The sequence below is a fragment of the Orcinus orca genome, chromosome 8 (genome assembly GCF_937001465.1).
Source record: "Orcinus orca chromosome 8, mOrcOrc1.1, whole genome shotgun sequence".
Taxonomy (NCBI): Eukaryota; Metazoa; Chordata; class Mammalia; order Artiodactyla; family Delphinidae; genus Orcinus; species Orcinus orca.
This window is the reverse complement of record NC_064566.1, coordinates 36,074,265-36,102,256: the sequence shown is the minus strand read 5'-3', so window position 1 is coordinate 36,102,256 and position 27,992 is coordinate 36,074,265. Positions and strand designations below refer to the sequence as shown.

Here is a 27,992-nt window from a genome sequence, read left to right as displayed (position 1 = left end):
CAACCAAAGAAAAGGAAGAGAGAAGTGGGCACGCTCTTTCCAACTCTATGCTCTCCCTGTCGAGGGTGCACCACCGGAATTCAAAAAACATTTCTTCGAGTAAAGCTGCTCTTTGGTGGGTCTCTTTCGTCAATTACGATGGTGCTGCTGCGTGATGTTTGGGTTGTACAGGCATAAGTAGAGCCACATGAGGCTCGTAATAGGGTGGGATGGGCAGGGTGGTCATGTCACAGGGAGACACTGTTGGCTGAGCTGGGCTGTCTCCAATGGCCCAGGTGAAAGCGAGTGCTGGGGGCTTGCAAGACTGTGCGTTCTGACTGGTTATCGGTCCCCAGCCCAGGCTGTAAGAAGAAGGCACAGTCATCGCAGTTCTGATGGGTGCTGGAGCCTTAATAATAAGTCTGATCAATCTTGCTGACCCTTCTTATTTCAGCTGTTGCTGTGACAAATTGTTTCTTTGCTGAAGTTCAGCCCAGGTATCAGTGGGGTGTGTGTGTGTGCCCGCGTGCGTGTATGTGTATTTGGGCAAGGGTGGGTCTGGTTAAGGAAGCATGCTAAATTTTAGGGTGCCATAGAGTGCATGCGTGCTGGAGGTCTTGAAAGAAACTTGTTCTGTTTATCTTATGTCATTCTTCTCATTTAATTTTTTTTGTTTGTTTGTTTGTTTTGCGGTACGCGGGCCTCTCACTGCTGTGGCCTCTCCCGTTGCGGAGCACAGGCTCCGGACGCGCAGGCTCAGCGGCCATGGCTCACGGGCCCAGCCGCTCCGCGGCATGTGGGATCTTCCCGGACCGGGGCACGAACCTGTGTCCCCTGCATCGGCAGGCGGACTCTCAACCACTGCGCCACCAGGGAAGCCCTTCTCATTTAATTTTAAATTCAGAATGCAAAAAGTGGTTATTAATCACAGTCTGTGCACATTTCCACTTTATGTTTTGGCCTCAAGTGACTAGATAAAAAATCAAATGTTCCTCTATTGATTTATTATCTATAATTTAAATCCCTTCTCTGAGACCCTGAGTATGCTGACATTTGTAAAATATTCCTCGCCAAGCAAGGCAGGAAGGTTTCCATTGGGAAAGGATTTGGTAGCAGAAACTGACTTCCTTTGTCAGTGTCAGTTGGTCAAATCCATCGGTTTTCCTCCCTCCATGTGTTGCGGGATGTACCCTCAACTTTCTACTGGTGATTTTCAGCTTCTGATGTAGAACTTCATACATTTGAGGATTAGAGGAAAATTTTAGGGGGAAGAATTATGTAACAGCAGCAGTTGGTCTCAAAGTCTTTTATGGTCTTTCGAGTTACAACATTCTATGTGCAATATTTTAGTATATTTTAACTATTTACTTGGTAATTTCATTCAGATGTCCCATGAGCACCTTCAAGTCAGTATGTGATAATCGTGTTATTTTCTGGCCCAAACTTGCTCCTTTTGTGTTCTCTACATTAGTAATGGGAACCACGAAGCTCAGAGCTGTCCAAGCCAGATCCCAAAGGACCTTCATTCTTCTCTTTCCTTTGTGCCCTACACCTAGGGTAACATATAATTAATCACTCAAATCAAGGCACTTTTATAAGTGCGAGGGGGCACTGTTAATAATTAAGCCAAGACAATGGTATAAACGGAAATTGTCTTGAGCAAACTGGAACATATGGCCTCTATATAATCTCCATTGTAATCCTTAAAGGTCACTCAATCTATTTCCTCTTTCAGTTGCCTTTGCCACTGCTTTGGTTTAGGCCCTTACCAGCCCCAACCTAAACTAACTAACTGCCTCCTAACTGGTCTCCCTGCTTCCAGGCCTCTCCAGTCCACCCACCGTTCCCATCCAGGTCGCTCCCTGGCTTAAATCCCTTCAGTGGCTCTGGGTGGGAGGATGAAGACCAAACTCCTTAGTGTAGAACGCAAGGCCCTCCTTGGTGGCTTCTTCCGCTTCCAGCATCCTTCCACCCACTTCTCCTCTACACCCACTTCTCTAGTTTTTCTGACTTGCTTGCAGTGCCTGACATTGAACCACCATGCGTCACGCTTTTGCGCCTGCTGTTCTCCTGCTCAAAATACTTAGCCTTCTTGTCTGTCTGTCTGAAATCGTTCAAGATTTAGCTCAAGTGACCCCTAATGGGGAGGACTTTTGCAATGTAATAACTATGGGTTTAGCCTAAGAGAACCCTGAGGGTAAGAGTTGTACTTGATCAGCATCAGGAAGCTTTGGACCTCAGGTAGGACTGCTACTGATTTTTGTGTGAACCTTAACTGGGGTCCCCCTCTGGGCAGTTATAACCCTCACAGGCACACGGTTGGCAAGCGGAGCTTAGCCCGGGTTTTAGATCGCCACTCCCATCCATCCTTTGTTCTGCACACAGACTGCCTACCAAACCGAAGGTGCAGGCCACCCAGTACTCTGCACATCATGGACCCCGGGTGAGTGACTGTTGGATGAATGTCTTCTAGGATGTGAAATAGCTTAGTCTCATCATTGTTACACGCTTGGTACCAAAATGCACGTGTTATAACCCTGCCCCCTCTGTCGGCCCCTCCCTTCTCTCCCAGGACACCTTAAATACTTGCTGCTACCAATCCTCCTGCCCCATCACACTGGACTCTTCCCAGTGAATCCTTTGGTCATTTATTTCATTTTCTTACTGTCTCTCTTGGCTGGTAAATGCCAGTTCAGATTGTCAATGTCTTTTTTCACAATGACATTGACTTATGTTCACTTGTCTAACTTTACCTTCCTGACCTGCTCACTTGATGGGCACAGCAATTTATAGCTATCACTTACCCATATGCCTTTTTGACCAAAAACAATGTGCTTTTATGGTATTCTTAAGGTTGCAAGTGATAAAAACTCAATCTGAACAAACTTAAGAGAAAGGGGGCTTTAGTCTGTGGATTCTGCCGTGTCTAGTGGATACCAAGGACAGGGCTGCACCAGGGCCCCAGAATAGCTGGACCAGGCACAGGAATGCAGTCAGGACACGCTCTGTCTCTTGCATTCTGCTCTAGGTGCTTCTGCTTTACTTATCTCTTTGAAAATTTGTTGTCTCCATTTTTCTGACTCGTGGTGGAAAACAAAGTCATTGATAGCCCATTACGTTTTTATGATGCAACTTTATCTACCTGAGAGGGATTGAAAGACTCTCTCTCAATCCCAGTTCCAGAATCCTGAGGCAGAGGCTCCGTGTTTTGATGTGAGACAGATGTACTGTCCTGGACCAGTGAAGGTACGTCATGTAAGAGCATGGCAGCTTCTGCAGCAGTCATATAGAGGCTGACCAGGAGAGGAGAGGTCATGAATTCACTCTCAACGAGGACTTACTATGTACCCAATGTGTGTTCACTGTGCTAGAAGAGAAGACACAGGGGTGAGCAAGCTGACCTGCTCTCCCGGAGCTTCTGTTATAATAAGGAAAAGAAATCATTAACTGGGAGCCAAATGAACACTATAATTATGAGGTTGATAACGGGTATGAATAGGGCCAAGGAGGGCTGCTCTGAAGAAGTGACATTTAAACTACAAGTTAAAGGGTAACATTGAATGAGCTTTTGCAAGAACTGGAGTAAAAGCTTTCAAGTCTCCTCTGGGACGAGGAGAGGGCAAGTGCAAAGGCTCTGACCTGGGGAAGGGATTGAGGTGTTTCAGAGTCAGAACCAAGCCCTCTGTACGTAACAGAGAATAAGTGAGGATGAAAGTGTTCTGAGATGATGTTGGACAGGAAACGCAGAGGATTGTGGGCTGTGGTAATGATACTCAGCAGTGGGAAGTTATTGAAAGATTTTGAGAGGAGTTAACATCGCCTGGTCCAGGGGCTATATGGGAGGCATGGGTTGGAGAGATGAGTGCAAATGCTGGGAGACTGGGAGAGTTTGTCACTAGATGGTTTGAACTATGGTTATACTAGTCCCTTGTCAACTACTTGGGTATGGAAAGAGCGGGAAGGGGAAGAAGAGTCAGCAATGTCTCCTGGAATTTGGCTTAAGTAACTGGATGGATAATGGTGGTATCATTTACTGAAAAGCCTGGAAGGAGACATGGGCTGGTGTGGGATGAGAGGAAATCAAGGCCCATTTGATGACTAATTTTGAGGTAGACCTGTAGGATATCCAAATAGAATTGTCAAGCAGCCACTCTGATATGTTAATTTGCAGCTGTTAAGAGAGATCTTGACTAGAGACATAAATTTGAAAGTGCATAGATAGACCACTGTTTCAAGCAGTGGCACATGTAATGTGATTGACCCCCAAGTCGATCATTTTAAAATACTCCCTCCTCTATATGACAAAATATTTTTCATAATAGTCATGTAATAATAGGTAATATTCAAATTTTCTTGATTAATACTTTAGTTTTAAAAGAAAAATTAAAAGTAGTACATTTTCATTTTAAAGATATTATTCAAATTTAGTAAAATATTTCAGTATGAGTTATATATTTTACACTTACCAACAGAAATATTACACCTTGAAGTTCACACTCAGTTTCACTGTTTTAAAGACAAATAAAAACTCCAAATGTTCACGTAGAATGACAGGATTGAAAAACTCAAGTTTGATTTTACCACTTTACAATCACTGCTGTCATTGTTTATTTTAAATCGACTGCCTAACCACGGGAATATGTAGTGCTACAGGGGGAACAGACATGAACTGTACCTGACACAAGATTGAATAATTTCAAACTATTAACTAACCTCTCTTGAAATGAATGCATGTAGCGGAGTCTGCACGTGTCCTGTGGAAGAGGGGGAGGGCTGACTGCATAAATGGGCATTCTCCAGATGAACTTGCATGTCCAATACAATGCTTATTAAAGAATAAGTAATTAAAATATGCTAATTTGAAACGTGCATATTTTTATTAAAACTCAACAGTAACTGCAGCCATTGTTTACAACTTAAATCAATAAAATATACGCCCTCCCACCTTAGGAGTATTTTGTTGCTGACACTGTTTAGAGTTGGTGATAATGAAAATTAGACCCACACATAGCTGCTCCTATTGTTGTTTTAATAATCTCTACAGACCATGCATCCCCATTGCCTGTACCAGAGGTGGATAGCTCTCACTGCCCTGCCCTTGGTACCCCTCTGATTATAAGCTATGGGAATGGCTGAGATAACCTGGGAAGAAAGTGCAGCTGGAGAAAAAGGACTAGGACCAAACTTTGAGGCATTCTTCTATGTAGAGAGTTACAGGGAAAAAAAAAGATGAAACAACAAAGGAGACAGAAGGAAGAGCCATTGAAGTAGGAGGAAAATCAGGAGTCTAACTTCACAAAAGCAAAGGAATAAACACGTTTCAAGGAGAGTGTGGTCGGTGGAGCCCAGTGTTGCTCAAAGATCATATGAGACGATAACTAAAAACTGACCTTGAATTCTGCAGCCCATATCTGGTGGATGACTTTGACAAGGTCAGTTTCAGTGGAGTGGTGGAAACAGTAAGCAGATGGAAGTGGGCTGAAGAGTGATTGGGGGATTAACAGGAGTACATCTAGACAACTGGTTTGAAAAGTTTTACTACAGTTGCCTGAATTTCCCAATAGTAAGTATAAGAATGAGATTGGAGTGGAGAGGGGGTTTAGAACCCAAAATACATATGTTTGGTGGACGGGGAATTGTGGGGCAGTAGGTGGTAAAGAAGGGCATGGAGACAAGTCACTGCTAATTTTCTCACAGGTCGCTGACTATCTCATGATTCAAAATATCCATACAGGGCTTCCCTGGTGGCGCAGTGGGTGTGAGTCCGCCTGCCGATGCAGGGGACACGGGTTCATGCCCCGGTCCGGGAAGATCCCACATGCCGCGGAGCGGCTGGGCCCGTGACCCATGGCTGCTGAGCCTGCGCGTCCAGAGCCTGTGCTCCGCAACAGGAGAGGCCACAACAGTGAGAGGCCCATGTACCACACACACAAAAAAATCCATACAGTCATCATCCTCTAATGAAACTTGCTTTTCTAAGGCACCTTTATCTGAAAGGAATTTCTGATTTAATGCTGTTGATTTCCTCTTTGTTGTGATTTTCCTAGCAAATACATTATTAATTTTGATATTACATTGCCAATGCATAGTTGTTCCTTCAACGTTGTGGGATAATAGGCTCATTGATAAATTGGGGAACCTAACTTAACATTCGTGTCTTTAGGAATATGTGTCCCAAGAGTCAAACAATGGAGTATTAGTGTACTTTGGCATTTCAATCTGTTTGTATATTGGAGGCAATCCATTTACAATTAGATAATTATAGTGGCTTCCATTCTTCCCCTTGGCAATGTTATTTTGCAGTTCCTCTCATCCAGAGTCAGACTCTGTTTCCCCACCTTTTGAATCTGGACTGATCTTATATCTTATTTTTGGACAATAGAATGCAGTACAGACCATGTGTTAGTTCCGAGTCTAGACCCCAAGAAGCCTTGATCGCTTCTGTTCTTTCTCTCAGAACTTTGCCATTGCCATGAAAATAAACTTGGACTAGCCTGCTGGAGGATGAGCCACCATGTGCAAGCAGAGCTAAGTCATGCCAGCCAAGGCCATCCTAGACCATTCTGCCCACAGTCAGTACACCAGCTGACCCTAGGAGGAGGCCCAGTTGAGATCAGCCAGGTCTCATCCAGATCAGCAGAACTCATGAGGATTAATAAGTGGTTGTCATTGAAGCCACAGAGTTTTGAGTTGGCTTGTTTACCAGCAATAACTAACTGATAGAGTCATGTCGCCTTGAACCTTCGGAGATGTTACTTAAGATGGAAGCTGAATGCACTATGATTAGATACAGCAATACTCTTTCCAGTTACTTGGAGCTTCAATATAGCATATGCTAGAAATGCATTCTCTGAACATTGAGTTGTGGATGTTATTAGCTCATAAAGACGTGATTATTTTTAGTGTATTCTGATGAAAAGCATTCATGGGAAAGGGCCAGGTTAATTTTACTTAGATTCTTTAACTCTGATTTTCTTCATGCCCATCCCATGACCGTCTCAAATCTTAATGTTACGGCAACATAATCACATTCTTTTGCTCATTAAGTAGAAGGATATGATTTCAATTTGGCGTCTTCTTTGAGAGCAGAAAATTGCTGAAATGATACTAATGAAATGCTCACTGACTTACATGCCCTTAAAAATATCTCAATTATTTGTGTCAGTCTCTTTTTTCTTTGACTTTTTTCCATAAGCATCTACTTGGCATATCTACAAAGGGATGTCTTCCTGCAGAGGGGAAAGAAATGTTCACCGGTTCTAAAAAGCTGCTGTCAGGATCCTGACATAGGTGAAGATCTTTTTCTCTCATCACTACATTATTTCCCTGAACAGACTGTAATTTCATCGATTTTCCATGCTTATGGTCATGAATGCTTGGCATTACCACATCTTAACGTTAACAAAAAAGAAATTTCATGGCTTCAGTTTTCATTTGAAGACAAAGAAGACATGAAGACCTCATTAGAAATATGGTGTGTCTCCTGCTCACACCTGCTTTCCTTTGCTTTTTCTTTCCTTCGTGTTGATGCCAATGGCAGACATTGCTCTCCACCTGCCCATCCCCTTGCCCAATCCCTGCTGGTAACAAGGAGGTCAGAACCTTTTCAGAAGCCAGTTTTTGTGATACCTACACATGGTGGTGCTTATAGAGTCTGGACTCTTCTTTCCTTTCAGTATCAAAGAAATAGCCATTTATGGGGAAACTTAGGTAGCATTTATAACAGATTTATTTCCCTTTGTATTTCTTAGACTACTCATGTGGTTTTGAAGTGAGATAAATGCATTTTTGTTTCAAAATTTGAAATTGTAAATTATGATAAAACCTACTAAATTTAGAAAGAACTCTGTCAGGTGGGGAAGTTCATTACTCCTTGAAGTTTTTTCTGAGTCTCCTACTTATTAGGTGCATGACTTTGGGCAGGTTATGTAACTTTTCTGTGCCTCAGTTTTCTCACATGTAAAATGATAGTACAGTCAGCCCTCAGTATCCATGGGGGATTGTTTATAGTACCCTCAAGGATACCAAAATCGGTGGATGCTCAAATCCCTTATATAAAATGGTATAGTATTTGCATATAACCTATGCACATCCTCCTGTATGCTTTAAATCATCTCTAGATTACTTATAATACCTAATGGAATGTAAGTAGTTGCCAGTGTGTGGCAAGTTCAAGGTTTGCTTTTTGGAACTTTGTGGAAATTTTTTTTTCCTGAATAGTTTTTTTTTAACCTCTTTATTGGAGTATAATTGCTTTACAATGGTGTGTTAGTTTCTGCTTTATAACAAAGTGAATCAGTTATACATATACATATGTTCCCATATCTCTTCCCTCTTGCGTCTCCCTCCCTCCCACCCTCCCTATCCCACCCCTCCAGGTGGTCACAAAGCACTGAGCTGATCTCCCTGTGCTATGTGGCTGCTTCCCACAAGCTAGCTATTTTACATTTGGTAGTGTATATATGTCCATGCCACTCTCTCACTTTGTCCCAGCTTACCCTTCCCCCTCCCCGTGTCCTCCACTCCATTCTCTACATCTGTGTCTTTACTGAATAGTTTTGATCCATGATTGGTTGGATCTGTGGATGTGGGACCCACAGATACGGAGGGCCAACTGTAGTAATACCTACTTCACAAGATTGTTATGAGGCTTAAGTTTGCTAACACCTGTGAAATGCATAGGTCAGTGCTTGGCACACGAAGCATTCAATAACTGTTCATTTAGTTGTTATTCTTAATTTTTTTAAAAAAATTATACGTATTTTGTTTTTAAGATTATACTCTTCCTCATAAAAACTTTCTCATAATCTCTTGCATGAATTTGACGTTTACCAAGTTACAAAGGAGTTCTTATCTGGTTCGCAAAGCCCCACAGGTGTGGACAGAGCAGGGATAATCATACTTATTTTACAGATGAGGAAAAAATTAAAGAGAATAATCACATGGTCCAGCAATTCCACTTCTAGGTATATACCCGAAAAAATTGAAAGCGAGAACTCAAGCAGATATTTGTACAAAAATGTTCAAAGCAGCATTAGTCACAATAGCCAAAAGATGGAAGCAACCCAAATGCCCATGGATGCATGACTAGATTAAACAATGGGGTATTATTCAGCCTTAAAAAGGAGTGAAATTCTGATATGTGCTGTAACATGGATGAACTTTGAAGACACTATGCTAATGAAATGTCAGACACAAAAGACAGATATTGTATGATTCCACTTATATGAAGTACCCGAGATAGTCACATTTATAGAGACAGAAAGTAGATTAGTGATTGCCAGGGGCTAGAGGGTGGGGGAACGGGGAGTTATTGTCTAGGGGGTATAGAGTGTCAGTTTGGGATGATGAAAAAGTTCTGGAAAAAAAGAAAAAAAAAGTTCTGGAGATGGATAGTGGTGATGGTTGCACAACAGTGGGAATGCACTTAATGTCAATGAACTGTATACTTAAAATTGGTTAAAATGGTGAATGTCACGTTATGTATATTTTTCTACAATAAAAAAGTAAAGGTTTCTACACATGTCATAAGTATGAATAATAAAAATACTCGGAAAGAATAGATACCTTCCTATCTTGTCTTTTAACTGTATCATTTAGAGAGCAGAAGGCAGGTCTTTGAGGGCATTAAAGTTTTAAAATTTTTATTTTAAAACTAATATGGACTAATTGAAAATTTGAGAAGTATAGGCAGGCATAAAATGAAAATAAAAGGGCCGTCCCCCTTTCCTCTGATGCTCTACAAAGTAACTTTTTTTTTTTTTTTTTTTTTTTACAAAGTAACTTTTGACATGCTTTTTCTCTGTATCCATTCTGTGTGGGTATATATAAGCAAATATATATATTTGGGTGGGGGAGGGGAGAGAGACTACATTTTAGAAAAATACGTGGGCTCAATGGTAGTATTCTATAACTTTAATTTTTCACTTGATATCATATATTTAAATTCAGAAATAGATATCTACGCATGCATAATGTTCTATAACTTCAACCCTCTTTTCCTTCCCTTTCCCTTTTATTAAAAAAAACTTTGAGTTATAATTTAGGTAAAATACACCTATTTAAAATGTGCAGTTTATGGCGTTTTGACATATATATGTAACACCCTGCTAGTCAAGGCGTAGAACATTTTTATCACCTCAAATTCCCTCACAGGTATTCTCTCAAGAATATATCCTTTTGTGAAATGACAGTCAAATATTTTGGCAATTTTAAATTTATTTTATTTTTATTTTTGGCTGTGTTGGGTCTTCATTGCTGTGTGCAAGCTTCCTCTAGTTGTGGCGAGCGGGGGCTACTCTTTGTTGCGGTGCGCAGGGTTCTCATTGCAGTGGCTTCTCTGGCTGTGGAGCATGGGCTCTAGCCTGCGGGCTTGAGTAGTCGTGGCTCGCGGGCTCTAGAGCGCAGGCTCAGTAGTTGTGGCACACGGGCTTAGTTGCTCTGCGGCATGTGGGATCTTCCTGGACCACGGCTTGAACCCGTGTCCCCTGCATTGGCAGGCGGATTCTTAACCACTGCACCACCAGGGAAGCCTGGCAATTTTAAAAATGGGTTGAATTGCAAGTGTTCTTTGTATTTATTCTGGAAATAAGTCTTTTGTGAGGTGTATGTATTGTGAGTATTTTTGACCTTTCTCTTAACAGTGTTTCTTGAAAATCAAAGTTTTTAATTTTGATAAAATTCAATTAGTCAATACTTTTCTCTTATTGCTAGTGCTTTTCTATCATGTTTAAGAAATCTTTGGGCAGGTTCCCAGATGTGGTGGTGCAGTCAGCGGTGGCTTGGGCTTCCACACCCCGCTGGGTGGCCAGTTCACTGTGGTTGGCTGGTGGTGTGAGCTCCTTCAAGGGGCAAATGGCCGAGTATCCAACAATCTCCATTGACTTCTTGGACAGGGAGAACCTGAGGGCCCACACCTTCTTCCTGTCCCGCTGCCATAAGGGTCACATGAAAGGATTAAGAGGCCCTACTTTGAAAAGAAGGTTGGAGTACGGATGAGGAAACCCGAAGAATCAAAGAGGTTAAATTAGTTTCCCAAGGTCACACAGCCAGTAGATGGCAGGACCAGGATTTCCACCAGCTTGAAGGTTTACTTATACTGTTCGCTGTTACTAAAGAGTTGTCCACTAGTTGTTGTTAACTAAAGATTTTGGGAGAAACGCATTATATCAACTGAAATTGAAACTCCTACCCAGATATCTTTAGTCAATGAAGGATTAAGAGAGAAGGGAGAGATTGTTGTGACTCTCTTACCAGCTGGTCATTGCCCAGGATCAATTACGTTTTTATTTTAGGGCAATAACAGAACTGTCTTGTACATGGGAGACTTCAGACTCGCAAAAGGAGAAGCTGCTAGAAGCTTGCATTCTGGGGGCAGACTGCAAGACATCTTCGAGTGTGTACTTATATACTACTTTCTGCAGTCCAGAAGATTATTAAATTCCTAGTTGGGTGGAGTGTCTGAGTGGAATATCCGAGCTGGTTTGAAGCTGGATCGTTCAGAGTCTGTACCATGATGTGTGGCTGAACTCAAAGCAGCTAACGGGTAGGTGTATTCATCAGCCTTAGTGAGGAGTTAGGAGTCCAGGTTCTTGTGGATAAACGAGACATTTAGAAACATACCTGACATTCTTCATCATCTCATAACAGACGGTAGCACTCAGATCCACACATGTCAGCATCCAAAAGCAGAAGGATATTTTCAGTGGAATAAGTTACCCTGCAGAATTAGTTCCAAAAATAGAATTCCACTTCACACAGTCGGCTTGAAGCCATCCACTATGTGGTTTGGAGAAAGAACCAGAAAAAACAATGTCATTGTGAGGATTGGAGAGAGTTTGTACAGAGCTCACTTTTTTTTTTTTTTTTTAACTCCTCCTACAGTGAGATTAAAGATATGTTGAACCACATCTGTCCTGTGAATGTTACCGAACTCAGGTCCGGTTGCTCACCACTCGAAAGTCAGTACCCGAGAGGCAGTTGTTGGTAGAAAGGAAAATTGCTTTTAATCAGAATGCCAGCAATCTGGGGAAAAGGTGAACTCATGTCCCCCCAAAAAACCAACTCCAAAGATTTTGCTCAGCCATGAAAATTTTTAAAGGGGAAGTAATCTCAGTTAATCATTGAGATGGGGGATCAAACTCGTAGCCATCTCCCACTGTGTGCAGGCTTGTCGACGCCTTGTGATCTTTCTTTAGATGCTATCTTGTTCACATGGTTTGTGAGATTACTGAAGGGGAAGCTACTAGGAAAAAGACCTGGTCTTCAGTTAATTACTTATTCTTCATCTCTACTTTTTTGATCTAAGGAAAGAACCAACAGGTTAGGCAAGGTATTGTGTGATCAAAAGATTTGAAAGGTGTATTTGGGCCGGAGATGAGCAGATCTTGGGGGTGCCTGGTTTAAAAGTTAGTTACAGGGCTTCCCTGGTGGCGCAGTGGTTGAGAGTCCGCCTGCCGATGCAGGGGACACGGGTTCGTGCCCCGGTCCGGGAAGATCCCACATGCCACGGAGCGGCTGGGCCCGTGAGCCATGGCCGCTGAGCCTGCGCATCCGGAGCCTGTGCTCCTCAACGGGAGAGGCCACAACAGTGAGAGGCCCACATACCGCAAAAAAAAAAAAAAAAAAAAAGTTAGTTACAATTTTCTCTTCTTGGACCCCTAGGTACACCCTTTCTCATTTCTTAGATTAAAATGAGAGATCTCTTGGAGCTCCTGCTGTCTGCACCAGTGCCTAATTCTGGATTTTTGCATGCCTCTGGGTCCAGGCTGGAGATATTGGTGGAAAAAAAAAATCCCAATAATTCACTGCTGACTTGGTCTTCCTTTGAGTTTTATTCTTTTTCTTTCCTTTCCATTCTTTCTCTTTTTCTTTCTTTCATTCATTCTTTCTCTTTCTCTCTCTCTCTCTCCCTCCCTCCCTCCCTCCCTCCCTCCCTCTCTCTCTCACCCACCCTTCCTTCTTCCTCCCTCCCTCCCTCTCTCTCTCTTTCTCTCTCTTGCCTGCCCTTGCTTCTCCCTCCCTCTCTTTCTTTCTTTCTTTCTTTCTCTTTTCCTTCCTTCCTTCCTTCCTTCCTTCCTTCCTTCCTTCCTTTCTCCTTCTTCTTCCTCTTCTTCTTTTTCCAATCAGCCTGCTATGATTTCCTTTTCAGAGTCCTCAGATGCTGCCCCATGCGTTGTTTACAATGTTTTTAGTTGTATAGTGTGGCAGAGACAAGGTGCACTATAAAAAAAAAAAGAAGAAGAAAGTTAGTTACAATGTAGCTTTGCTAAAGTGACCGGCAAAGGGGCTTCCTGCGGAGGGCGGTTTCCTGCAAAGAGCTGCTCACATGGAAGCATATCCAAATGCCACTCCAGAAGGCACAGCTATGGATAAAGTTAAAGAGGTCTTCAAGCCTTCATGCTGGTCTTCCCCAAAGTATGAAGCCAAAGTATAAACCACTTGGAAAATTGAAGAGAGCTGGAACAATCCACCTAGACTCAGGAGGAAGACAGTGATCTCTTTGATGATCCTCTCCCTGTACTTTTAAGGCACAAACCAGCAAACTCTTCACCCTGAGGTATTTCCCATGGTGACTGCAATATCACAAAACCAGCCTGACAAACTGAGAAAGGCACAGGATGCCTCCAAGCAGAAAGTACACCAGCCTCTCTCTGGGCAAACGTTACAGATTATGAAGAATCCATCAGTGAAAGTGAAGAATTAGAAATCACAGCTTCATCTTAAGGGTTTTCATTTAGATTGCTTTGAATTATATAGATCAATTTATGGAAAATAGACATTTTAGTAATATTGAATCTTCCAATCCATGAACATTTGGGTCTTCTTTAATTTCTACCAGTACTATTTTTTTGTTTGTTTTTACTATACTGTTCCTAACTATATTTTGTTAAACTTGTCACTAGGTATTTCATATTTCTTGATGCCTTTATATGTGATATTAATAATACAAAGTCATTTTTTCTTTCAGCATTGAAAAAATGCCATTCCATTATTGTTTGGCTTGAGAAATCAGTGATAATCCTTATCTTCATTCTACTATATGTGTTGTCTTTTCTTTCCTTTCTGACTGCTTTTAAGATAGTCCCTTTATGATTGGTTTTCAGCAATTTAATTAAGATGTGCCTTGATGTGTTTTTATGTTTATTCTTCTTGAATTCATTGTGATTTATGGATCTGTAGATTGACGTTTTTCATTAAATCTGGAAAATTTCCGGCCATAATTCATCAGATTTTATCCTCTCCAAACATTCCTTTCCTTTCTGGGAACCCAATTACCATTTGATGTTTTTCCACAGTTCATTGAGGCACTGTTATATTTCTAAGCCTATTTTCTCTGTTGCTTTAGTTTAGATAACTTATGATGCCATGCTAAATTCACTAATATTTTCTTCTGCAATATCTAATCTTCTGTTAAGTCCATCCAGTGAATTTTTCATTTTAGAAATTGTATTTTTAAGATCTAGAGGTTCCTTTTATTTCATTTTTATAGTTTCCATCTGTCTCCTCATTGTATTTGTTTTTATAAATCTGTGAACATATTTATAATAAGTTTTTCAAGTCTTTTTTTAAAACTTTATTTCTCTTATTTTTGGTCTATTCTAATGATTTATTTTTCCACAGGTCATATTTTCCTGACTTTTCATAGGCTAGTAATTTTTAAGTTATATTCCGGACATTGTAGGTTCTAAATCTTTGAGAGTCTGGATTTTCTGATCTCCCATTAAAGCATGCTGAATTTTGTTGGGCAGTTAATTTTCTGGAAGATCAGATTTATTCTGTAAAGACTTTTGAGGGACTTTCCTGGTGGCGCAGTGGTTAAGAATCTGCCTGCCAAGGCAGGGGACACGGGTTCAATCCCTGGTCTGGGAAGGTTCCACATGCCACAGAGCAACTAAGCCCATGTGCCACAACTACTGAGCCTGCGCTCTAGAGCCCGCGAGCCACGACTACTGAAGCCCGCAGGCCTCGAGCCCGTGCTCTGCAGCCAGAGAAGCCACCGCAATGAGAAGCCCACGCACCGCAACGAAGAGTAGCCCCCGCTCGCCACAACCAGAGAAAACCTGCGCACAGCAACGAAGACCAAACGCAGCCAAAAATAAATAAATATATTAAAAAAAAAAAACTCAAGTCATCTTGAATCCTAAAAACTCAGGACTTCCCACCTCATAACTTATATCTTACTGCCACCAGAGGGCGCTATGCAGGGAAGATGAGCTAGGTTTTTATTCAGCACCAAAAACCCTTCTAGGATTTTTGTGTTAACACTTACAGGAAATCTTGAGGCTTTCCTCACACTTAGAAGTATGCCTTCTACAGAAGAGATGCTTGATAAATATTTGCTGATGATAAGTAGGAAGAGGCTAGGTGAAGAAGTGGAGGAGAAATCCAGAGAGCTGGGTTCTGGGTGCTTACCCCTCTACCAAGAGGCTGTGAGATCTGAAGCACAGCCGCACAGCCTGATGGGGCTTTGTAACTCTTTCTGTAAAATGAGAATAATGGGGTTATTGGGGGAAATAAAACAATCTATTTAAAAGGATCTTGAAAAATATAAAATGCTATACAAATATGACAGGTAAAGAAATGTCCCTATGAAAACAAACCTGCAAAATGTTCTACTCACCGGTACATTATCCTCTTCAGTAAATGATGGCCCAAGCCCTAACACGATGCACTTATTGCCAAGGGCCTCTAAATGTGTGTGTCTGCTTCCCCTTCCTGATGTTGATGCAGAAACAATTTTTATCCTGGTTAGCCCATTCCTGGACACAGGGGCTGCTCATGAGGTAGTTGTATGTCATGCTTGGGCCTGAGGTGTATCCATATTCCTGCTGTGATAGGCAACTACATACACCCTTGGCGTGTTTTTTTTTTTTTTATCCATTCAGTCCCTGGCATTCAACACACACCAGAGATCTCTCTGGAAAAACTGGGGAAGTTGGTCTGACACCCACTGGGTCTTCCACGGTTCCTTGAAAAATTACATGTTCCTCAGTGACACCTCTCATTGCTTTTCCAAATTAGCAAGAATTGACAGTCTTGAAATTTAGAGACACATAACTCATAAATATGCATTCAGTACTCTGGCCCAAGAACACAAATCTCTACATTTTTGCTGTCCTGAAATATATTCTGCTGAGATTATGTTTCCTTCTTCCTCTCCTAGGCTGCCCCACACAGATTAACCTTCTCCAATACCCTTACATCAGACCGTTCTTGGAATCCAGAAGCTCCAATGTTTTCCCACTTTCCATAGAAATCAGTCAGATTGCTCCAGATCCCATGATGCCCACGCTGCTCCTGTGTCGGTCGACTGCACTGCCAGTCAACCTGAAGTTGTCTCTGACTTCTGCACATACTCCAGGCTTTCCTGTCTCTGCTTGTGCCCTCCCACCCCCACCTGCATAGGGCCGAGTCCTGCCCGTTCCTCCTGGCAGAATTTAAATGCCAGCCCTTTTTTGGAGTAATTTCTTCCACCTCTCAACTCTCACTTAATACTTTCTGCTTGGTACTCTAGGGAGCTATGACTCTCTTCTTCTTGTGTCTGATTTATCTTTGTATTCCCACAATATCAGCACATGATAGACCCCGTATAAGTATTTGCTAGGCAACATAGATGAATGGAATTTAATCTAAAGGGTCTTTAGGGAGTATCCCATTAGAATACGTATCTATCCAAAATTAAAGGTTGTCTTTTCTTTAGAAGTAGTTATTTGTAGCCATTTCTATTGTCTTAGTTCCCCAGCTGACCCCTTCCTGAGGTCTGTGCCTGTTTTTGCTAAGTTTTTACTTTTCTCCATATTAAATTTACAGTTTATATCAAGCTCACTTGTTTAAGTTTTTTATTTCTGTTCCCACTGTTCTCATGTCCCTTTACAATGTATGCAATTACATGAGCTGCCTTGGAGAGCAAGATTAGATTTTAAATCTTGTGATTAACCTTTCACATTACGAGATTGCCAGCTCCAAGTTTCTCGCACACTTCTCTTGTTTTGCTCTAGACTAATTTCTCTATTTCATCTCTTTTGTTTTGTGTTACTTTGTAACTCGATTCTTGGCTGCATAGGCCCAGCTTGGGAGAATTTCTTGCCTCCCTAGGTTTTATAGAATGACTCTTATGCATAAAATCAAACAAATCTATAAATGTTGGAAAACAGCCTATCTAAATCTGCCTGGTAAGAGTTCCAGGTGGCTACCAGAGTTGCAGAGTTCTCGCTATTCTGATATTTTGAACACAAGATCTTCAAAGAAGACGTTTTGAAAATTTACTGGAAATACAAATTGCATGTATTTACACAAGGAAAATTTTCCTAAATAGAAAACTACTTAGCTTTAAATTGGAACATTAGATTGGAAATCTTTTCAAATTCATTAACTGCTGAGGTTTTGGTCTACATTTGTTGAATTCTTATTTTTATCCAATTTGTTTTAATTAAAAAAGGAAAAACCCTTTTGAGCTTAGAAGACCACTTTAACTTTTACAGTGCAGTAGAAAAGTATTTTGCCAGTGACCCAACAAAAATGATAAAGGTGTGTATTTTCAAAAGTGCTTACAATACATCCCTTCAGGAAATAACTAATTTACAAGTAAACAAGATATTTGATGTTTTAAGATCTTTCTCTTAAGATCATTGCAGTAACTTCCAAGAATACTTCATTTCCTGGCAGTTTGAATACAACTAACAGGAATAAACAATCAGTATTTAGACCTACAAAAGAGATTCATTTATAGTAATTGGTTATAGACAACATCCTAGGCATGAAATTAATTCCAGCCTGATCTGAAAACCCTGATAGTGTTAAAATGGATGTTTAATGTGTTATTAGTTAATGATATTTCTTCTGAGGACCTTATCAAGTTGCACACAGCAAAGCTGTTGTCATTATTTTTTACTCTCCCAAAGTGACACTTTAATGAAATGTGTCAGCACACCAGTGTTAGGATACGTTTCATTAATGCCCAGCACTTTTGTTCTATGCTTTACATTTGGAAACAGATTTAAGTATTAAGTGCCTCTAATGTCTGCAGCCAGGGAATCCTTTCCGAATTTGTAACAGTGACCAGAACAGACCGCATTACACTCTCCAAATGGTGTGGTTTTGCATTTGAATGTCTGAATTATCCCGGTTTCTTAGAGACGACCAAAACGCCAACATCTTAAATCCTCAAAATACTGTCCGCTTCATTGAATGCTAGTGATCTAAGCATATGTGTAATTATTCTGTAATTCTCCCCAAAATGTGATTCCTTGGAAATGCATACTAGGTTTCTCCCATTGTAAATGCAATGACTATTTCTTTGTGGCCACTTCTTTAAATACGGTAACAAGCAAGTCTGTGTGTCTGTGTGAACTGCCTTGATAATGATGATTTCTTCCCAAGCTCTCCTTGGGACACCCATCGGGGAAAATACGCCCTGCATTTGTGTAAGAGAGAGACCCTGATCACAAAAAGACCATTTAAGATGGTATACATTACAACTAGAGGATTTCTTGCCAGAAACAGGCCTGATGTCACTCACAATAGCCTTAGAAATAGCCTCAGATAGTAAGTTAGACTTTGCACATGTTACCAGGGCCAGCTGTGGTAATCCATGGCTGCATATAGATTTTAGAGAAGAATAGAATCCCATGCTCCTTTCAAAAAACTTTGGTTGTGGTCAACCATGGAAAATTAAAACATACACTTTAAAAACTGACAGCTGGAAAGAAAAGTGGTGGTGGGGGGGGGCAGGATGAAGTAGAAGGGATGGTTAGGGTATATCTTAACTTCGGTTTTTATTTTAAAGTTTTGCACTTTCTTTGGGAAAACCCATCGGTGGCACCTTTCCCTGGAAACCAGCTTAGTGGGCAGTTATTCCAAGCTGTGAGATCCGGTGTGTGGAAGGCCTTTGCAAATGGTTAATGTCTCCTTCAGATGTGGCTGGGCTGTTCTTATTACAGCCCCTCATTAATTCCAGTGTGAGTCGTTTAATTTGGCCTTTTGGTTTAGCAGAGTGCAGTGGGTTTGTGGGTGTTTACTGGTAAATACAAACGACCATGGAATGGGGGGGCCGGAGGGGAAGGAAAGTCAACTTGCAGGATCATAGTTACTCTGTGGATAATTTGATAATCACTCCGCAGCAGGTGCTTGCATTGAGTCATTCCTCCTCTTGGCATAATTTTGCAAACAGCTTGGCTTATACAGCCTGTGCCATTCCCGCAGCACCATTTCTAATGGTAGCTTTCAAAATGATTTCAGCATCATGTGAGCTGGGGCATTAGTTTCCTACTAGTCCATCTCAGTTATTTGTTTATTCTTGGCAATAAAATTTTTAGAAATTTTAAATCTGGGAGAAAACACTGGGAGACGGTAGGAAAATCAGTCTTATTGATCATTTAAAGGAATTTTAAAGTTTGAATTAAGGGAAAACCGTTTTAATCTTTTCAAAAATACGCAAGTAACAAGTGAAGAAGTGAAAACGTTGGCAACTTTTGTACTTGAGAGGAAGATAGCAGCTGGGGGTGGAAGGGAGTCAGGCAGTGGCGGGGAGGGGTTGGGAAACAGCCCCCATAGTGAAGCCTGTCCTCTGTACTTGCCAGGCCCCCATGAGAGATGCCACGGCTGGCTGTGTTTCCATTAGCATTAGAAAAGACCAATTTTATGTTGCAAAGTAAATTTTAGAAATTTAAAAGAAATGACGGAAATAAGAACTCAGGACGCACTATGTTGCTAGGAGATTTGGATCTCTTCCCAAGGAAAGAATGATGTGCGTAAAATCAGCAAAAGATTTCTGGATTCTTCATCCTGTTTATATTTATTTTTTAAGTACTGTACTGTATCATTTATCTGGGTGTTATTTATTTGCCAGTCTTATGAGAAAACAAACTTAAGAAGGCTTCTGAGCAATAAAAGTATGTGTCCCTAAGTCTGCTCACTAACTTTATGACTAAGAGAGCCCCTCAATACTCACTCAGAGCCTAATTACTCGTATGTTACAAATACTTCTAACACACATGGATATCCGCTTCTCCAGCCATAAAAGATTAGAAGCAGCATAGCAGATGGGGAACAAACGAGGAGAGGATCTCGGACATACTGGAAGCAGCAAGAAATAATGGCTGACAGCTTGATTGTGAAGGGGAGACAGAAAATCCATATAAAGCAAACATAACACTATGAAAGCTTAGCGGTCTGGAGCCATTCAGGGTTTTACAGTTTACCAATCCCAGAAGGTCTCACTGTGTCATGGCATAGAATAAAAACTGATGCTCATAATCATGACTTTGAGTCATCAAGAAAAGATTGTGTTGTTACATGCGCCTGTCTTTTTTTTTTTTTAATCTGAGGCCTATAGCCAGTGTTTATGAGGCACTTAACTTTATAGAAAAAGGAACTCAGTAACTGTCATCTTTATGTATAGCCCCAGAGTCATGTTTCAATCTTGCCCACGTGCAGGCATTCATTTTCCCATATATTGCTGTCATGAATGTGAATGCACCTGCCTTTAAAAAGGCATATGTAGAATAATTTCCACTGGAATTGGCTAATATTGATATTAAGATGCAAGTCTTTGTGCTTAAAAAGCTGACCTTTAGTACTTTGGAAATTACTATTTATGTGGAGGTTATTTCTCTCTCCACAATGCCAAATCATTAGTACATAAAAATTCCTCATGCTTTGAGTTTTGGCATAGCTAAATGTTCTTACTCAGATTGAATTTTATAATTCTTTCTCTAGTGACACAGCTGGTATAGTGAGGAAAGAAAACACTAAAATGAGAATCAGAAGATTTTCTTGGTCCCTGCTCTACCTCTGAGATGCCAGGCATTATGGGGAAGTTAGTTACTCTCTCGTGCTCAGTTTTCTTACCTATTCAGTGGGGTTCTCAGACCCCATCCAGTCTGACAAACTATGATTTTCTTGAAATGGTAGCTCAGTAAGTGATAGGTGATTGGTTCTCTGTGCTTGACGCAGGGCTGAACCACAGAGGCTGCCTTCCATCCTGTGGGGATTAGAGGGACTAACCTCAAACTTTACGCTCACCAGCATCCTGTTAAGGTATTTTAAAATGACTCTAAAAGGACTTAGAGCCCAAAATGTTAATAACCTTTATATTCTCAGTGGTGAGAACACAGAAGATTTTTCTTTTCTTTTCTTATGCTTTTTTCATACTTCCAACATTTCTAAAACAAATGTGTATTCTTTTTATAAGGAAAAAAAGCAGTAGAAGCTATTTTAAAATTATAGACACAAAAGAGAAAAACTTGAGGCCTTCTAAATGCTTAGAGAAGTTCGGTCTTAAAGGCAGAGCACGTTTGAAATAGAAGGTGGATAATGTTACATCCCCGGAAGTAGAAAATCCACTCGGCAACAATTATGTCTGCCACATTCAGGACTCTCAAAATGGGTGGTAATGTTTCAGACTTGAGGAATAAAAGGAGCATCCAGCAAACCAGGGGAATATGGCATTAAAAGAAAAGTCCCCAAATAAACAACTACTTAAAATCCTGGGCTCCCAGCTGCCTTTTGTCTTCTAGATGATTATCATGGCAAAATATCTTCCTTGCCAGGGACAATCTCATTGTGATTTGTCAGATGCTAACTGATAAGACAGGAGCATTTTTCTAGACTCTGAATCTCTGGCTACTTTCCCCAGGATCATCTCCTTGGATAATTGTTAGAAAATTTGCAGCCTACCCAAAACCTGTCTAAAAATACTGGAGAAATAGAGAAGGATCCAGGAGGCTGATGAAGCTCTGAATGTTTAATGTCCCAGGAAACTGGCTGCCTGGACGCTGCCAGCAACCAGGGAACCAGTCGATTGCAGCTCAGGAAAATGGGCCTGGCCCGGACAGCCCCAACTTGGCAACAGCTTGTGGGGAGTAAATCCTCTCACTGAAGGTTTTGCTTAATCTGAATACATTCAATTTCAAAATCTGCCCTTGATCTAAGCCCCTTAAGCTTCTGGGGGAGGACTAAGGACCTTCAGGGTCAATGCCAATAACAAAAGCTAGGAAAAATCCACCTTTCCTCATATCTCATTGCTGCATTCTATAAGCTGTTAACTCACTGCAGAAAATGTTTCCTTTCAATGAAGTTGTCTTTAGAGAACCTCCTCCCTTCAGTTTAAAGATGACATTCAGTGCTTCCTTTTTTACATGTTCAACATGTTCAGTAGAAGGAACACCAGACAAAATGTTAGGAGGCCTGGGTTATAACCTGAATGTGCCCCCACCAGCAGTGGGATTGTGGCAGAGCAACTGCTCTGAACTTATGTTACCAGTACAGTGAGTTGGTTGGGCCAGATATATTTTTCTCCTAACTGTGGTCTTTGTAACACTTGTCCTTATAGGTGCTTTCCCAGGGGCGGGATGATTGTAATCAAATAAGCTTGGTGAACACTGAAGATCACATCCCTCCTTGGAGATTCACAATGTCCATCAGCATATTAAAGGCTCTGAGAAGTCCTGTAGTAGAGAAGCTTTTACAAATGTTTTCAATCCAGTATTTCCCAAACTTCTTTACTAAACCAAGAAGCCCCTTTTGTCTGGTAATTCCTATTTTGAAACCAGAGTCCCATTCCGACAATATAATAGATGGTCCTGTGTCTGATCTACATTTTAGCAGTTACATGAGTATATATGTAGAGGGCATGATCCAGATCAAGGCATGATATCTTTTACATTGCTGGGAGCTTAAGGTTGGGAGATATAATTTATTCATTGGTTTAGGGAATTAAGATCCAAAACGACTCAGCAGTTGCGTTAGTTTCCTGTGGCTGCTGAAGCAAACCACTGCAAATTCGGTGGCTTAAAACAACAGAAAAGTGTTTTCTCACCGATATTGTATTGGTGTTGTGTAGCCATCCGTACAAATGCAATATGGTGTAGAGTTATTACCCAAGTTCCTATATGTAATGGAAGACCCAGTGTCCCAGGCCATAAAAGCAGTGTTATGTAGTAGTGAATAGAGATGAATTCAATTAGATCAAGATATGAGTGCAGACCTATCACTTAATATCTACATCACCCTAAGAAGTTATTTACTCTTCAAAGCCTCAGTTTTCTCATCTGTATAATGGAGATAATAATACTACCCATCCCAGAGAGTTGTTGTGAGGATTCAATGAGATGACGCCTGTAAAGAGCTTAGCACGTTGCCTGGCTATAGTAAATGCTTAATACCTGCTGGCTGTTATGGGAATGCTTATAATTGTAGGGTGGGAATGTATTCTGGGAGACCCCCAAAGGAGTAGAGATCTGGACCCATGGCATAGGAGGAGGACTGTCCCTGGGGGACACGAGATCTGCCTTCAGTTATGCAAATATGTTCTCGTTATTTTTCAAGGGATAGAAATCCAACTTCAACTCAATTTAAAAAAAGGAAATTAGTAGTTTAACACCCCTAACTTAAAAATTTAGGGAAATACTAGCTTTGGGCCTCATTGGATACAGGTATTTAAACAGTGTCCCTAGGGGAATTCCCTGGTGGTCCCAGTGGTTAGGATTCCACGCTTTCACTGCCGAGGGTGTGGGTTCAATCCCTGGTCGGGGAACTTGCCTGCAAGCCACGTAGCAGTGCCCAAAAAAAATAATAATAAACACTGTCCTTAGGATTTAGCTTTTTCTCTTCAGTGCTCTATCTGTTCTGCCTTTCCTCTGTGTCAGTTCCATTCTTAGGTAGGCTTTCCTCTCATAGTGGAAAGATAGTTGCCAAGGACACCAGGCTTTCCCTTAACTTCTCAGCAGTTCAACCAGTTTCCAAAATATCCTGGAATTGATTTTCAAGGTTGTCAGGTATCCTGTAGCAGAGACAGGTTTTCTGACATGGGCAATCTAGGGTTGAACTCTAACTGGCCAGGCTTAGGTCACATGTCTCTCCCTGAACCCACCCCTGTGACCAAGGATTTGAAATGCTGTGATTGACCAGCCTGGGTCCCCCGTTTGTCCCTGAGGCCCCCTGGCTTAATAGTGAGGGGGGTGGGGTTTCCTAAGCACACTCAGGGAGCTTTCCCAGAAGGTGTGGGAATGATTGAAAGACAAAGCCGTAAGTATCCCCTGTGGCTGTACTGGGGACCTGGTGGCAAATAGTGAGGAGAATCTTTCCTCTGCCTGGCTGATTACTCATCTGTTGTTCTGGCTGGCTCATTGCCCCCTAGGCAGAGTCTAGGTGGAGAGGGGCTGAAATTCATCCGGATACCACCCTTAACGTTCCCTGGGACTGCCCTGCTCCTATGGCCAATGGACCCTAGAGCTTCTGAGCACATAATGTATTATCCACCCTGGGACAATTGTGAGAGTGAAAGGGGATGCTATGAATAATTGTGCTAGGCCAACAGACATACGCCAGGGCTGTCCCAGGAACTCTAGGACATGTAATTATCCTATTGCGAGCCAACCCAATGCAATTCCGCCCAGTTCTACCAGTAGTGACAGAGCCCTTACTGTGCTTGCTCTGGGGCAACAGGTGAAAAGATATCAATTTGGGATGTTTGCTGCAGTTTTAGCAGCTCCGTCTTCTCTTTCCTTCCCCAAATCATCAAACCATGTTTGCTGGCAGAGGTATACTTGTCTGTCATGCTCCTCAGCGGGAGAATGAAGGACCTCTGTGTTGACCCTTTGAGAGACATAATAAATATAAAGCCTACTCTTTCATTCTGGAATATCAGACTGTGGCTCAGCCTAAGGAATTCAAAGTATGAGTGAGTAGATGGGTTTGGTGAGCTTGAGACAGAGCCCCTCCCTGGCCTTTAAGGCCATACCCCAGTTTTCCCAACACCATTTATTGAAGAGACTATCCTTCCCCCATTGAGTATTCTTGGTGCCCTTGTCAAATGTTAGTTGACCATTTATGCGTGGGTTTATTTCTGGGCTCTCTATTCTGTTCCATGGTCTTTGTGTCTGTTTTTGTGCTAGTCCCATTTCTGGTTGATTACTTTAGCTTTGTAATATAGTTTGAAATTAGGAAGTATGATGCCTCTAGCTTTGTTCTTCTTTCTCAAGATCGCTTTGACTATTTGGGATCTTCTGTGGTTCCATATGGATTTCAGGATTTTTTTTTTCCATTTCTGCGAAAAATGCCATTGGAATTTTGACAGGGGTTGCAGTGAATCTGTAGGTCACTCTGGGTAGTATGGACATTTTAACAATGCTAATTCTTCTAATCCATGAATACAGGATCTTTCCATTTATTTGTGTCTTCTTCAGTTTCTTTCATCAAAGTCTTAGAGTTTTCAGTGTACAGATCTTTTACCTCCTTGGTTAAATTAATTCCTAAATATTTTATTTTTTTGATGCAATTGTAAGTGGGATTTTTAAAAATTTCTTTTTTGGCTTGTTTGTTCTTAGTATATAGAAACACAACTCATTTTTATATGTTCATTTTGTATCCTGCAACTTTACTGAGTTCATTTATTTGTTCTAACAAATTTTTAGTGAGTCTTTAGGGATTTCTATATGTAAGATCATGTCAAACAAAGATAATTTAACTGCTTCCTTTCCAATTTGGATGGCTTTTATTTCTTTTTCTTGCCTAATTGCTCTAGCTAGAACTTCCAGTATTATGGGTTTTTTTTCTTTTTTTTAATGTAGTTGACATACAATACTATGTTAGTTTCAAGTGTACAACATGGTGATTCAACATTTAAATACATTACAAAATTCCAGTGCTATGCTGAATGAAAGTGAAACAGTGGTTACCTTGTCTTGTTCCTGATCTTAGAAGAAAAGCTAAAAAAAAGAAAAAAGAAAAGAAGAGCTTTCAGCTTTTCACTGTTGATTATGATGTTAGTTGTGAATTTGTCATATATGGCCTTTATTATGTTGAGGAACATTCCTTCTATACCTAATTTGTTGGGAGTTTTCATCATGGAAAGGTGTTGAATTTTTCAAATGCTTTTTCTGCATCAATTGAGATGATCACATGATTTTTATCCTTTATTCTGCTAATGTGATGTATCACATTTGTTGATTTGCCTATGTTGAATCATCCTTGCATCCTAACACTCCATAAACAAAAGAATGAAATTGGACCCTCATCTTACACCACACACAAAAATTAACTTGAAATGGATTAAAGACTTAAACTAAAATGTATTAACCTGAAACCATAAAACTACTAGAACAAAACAAAGAAAAAGCTCCTTAAAATCAGTCTTGGCAATGATGTTTTTGGGTATGACACCAAAAGCCTAGGCAACAAAAGCAAAAATAAACAGAACTACAGAAGCAATCAACAAAATGAAAAGGCTATGTACAGAATGGAAGAATATATTTGCAAAGCATATATGTGATAAGGAGTTAACATACAAAATATATAAGGAACTCATACGACTCAATAGCAAAAAGCAAACAGCTCAATTAAAAAATGGGCAAAGGGCCTAAATAGACATTTCTTCAAAGAAGATATGCAAATACCCAACAAGTATGTGAAAAGGTGCTCAATATCACTAATTATTAGCGAAATGCTAATCAAAACCATAAACCTTGCACCTGTTAGGATGACTGTTATCAAAAAGACAAAAGATAAGAAGTACTGGTGAGGTTGTGGAGAAAGATACTACACCATGCTCATTCCTACCTTAGTACCTTTGCTCCTGCAATTTTCCCTGATTGGCCCACTCTGCCCTCAGATCTTCCTGGGGAAGACTGTTCCTCTGGATCAACCAGATTTCACCACACATGTCATCTCCAAAGATCTCTGTCCTAACCACTCAATTTAAATATCTGCCTCACTTCATATGTCACACTGTTGACATTCTTTGTTGTGTGGGACTGTCCTTATGCATTGTAGGATGTTTAACAGCATTCCTGACTTCTACCCACTAGATGCCAGTGACATGCCATCCCCCACTCCCACCCAAGGTTGTGACAACCCAAATATCTCCAGACATTGCCAGATGGCCCCTGGGGGCAAAATGGTCCCCACTGAGGACCACTGGTGTGTTTCTCTCATGATCTGGGGGCACCAGTAACTCCTGATTCAATTCCTTGCTGGCTTCACTATGATTTCCCTCACCATTTACATTCCTCTTGTTAAAGCTCATGCTCTGTTTGACTCTTTGCTCACACGGGGCCATCTCTCAGCTTCTCGTTATTCTAGATTCCTCACTGAGGAGGAATCATTTCCAGGAACGGGAAGGAGAAGTGGTTGGGAAACCAACCAGCCCTTATCTGGAAGCGTGAATAATGGGCTGGTGAATACGCTTTTCTGTGGGCCATTCTCTGCAGGGCACAAACTGGCTACAGGATAGAGGGGCAGATCCGGCTTACAGATGTGAAATATTGGGTTGGGATGGTGCTTTTTATATTTTAAATAGTATGCCATTAGGTGAAACATGTACTCTCCAGTTTAGCATGGCATCACCACGTCAGTGCATCGGTGTCTTATATCTGTCCGGTTCACACATCTATATGGCCTGCCTGGCCACTGTAAGCAGTTGAAGTTCATGACCAATCATGCTTTAGACATAAAGTACTCATCTAAATGGAATATTCTAACTCTAACCTATTCACAAATAGAGAATGGTGCCGTTGAAAGTGGAAGATGGGATAGCTCTGTAGACAGTTTTATTTGTATTTCTACTGTGGGGTCCAACATCATAGACTCTGACTATATTTATTTTCTCCCTTAGGTAGAGAATTTTGGGCTCTAGATGGAAAGTGTTCTTTTCTTCTTCACATTGACACCTGCCTATTTGCATCTGGAGTTGTACTCCTGAGTTTAGGGGACCAAGTGGGAGTAGCTAGAAGAATCCTGGTGCCCTCATGATTTTGGTGACCTTGTGCTACTTGAAGACTCTTCAGATTCTTTGTTGGGTATTTCACCTCCTAAGAATGGATTGCTGATGCATTTAATTTTATCTTTTTTTTTTTTTTTTGACAAATATGGGGCTCCCCAGGGTGGGGCCTAATTTGACAAGAGCATTCCAGTAAATAAAACCTAAACTAAAACGCTTTCTATTTCCTGATGAGAAGGTATAGCATGTGCAAACTCTAATCATATTAAAGTATTTCTGCCAACTGCTTATTACC

General features: G+C 41.0%; 1 pseudogene; it reads left to right on the top strand.

The window, feature by feature from the left end:
- Positions 1-10,833: 10,833 nt before the first annotated feature.
- On the top strand, positions 10,834-12,215 carry LOC101280617 (protein artemis-like; annotated as a pseudogene).
- Positions 12,216-27,992: the final 15,777 nt, after the last annotated feature.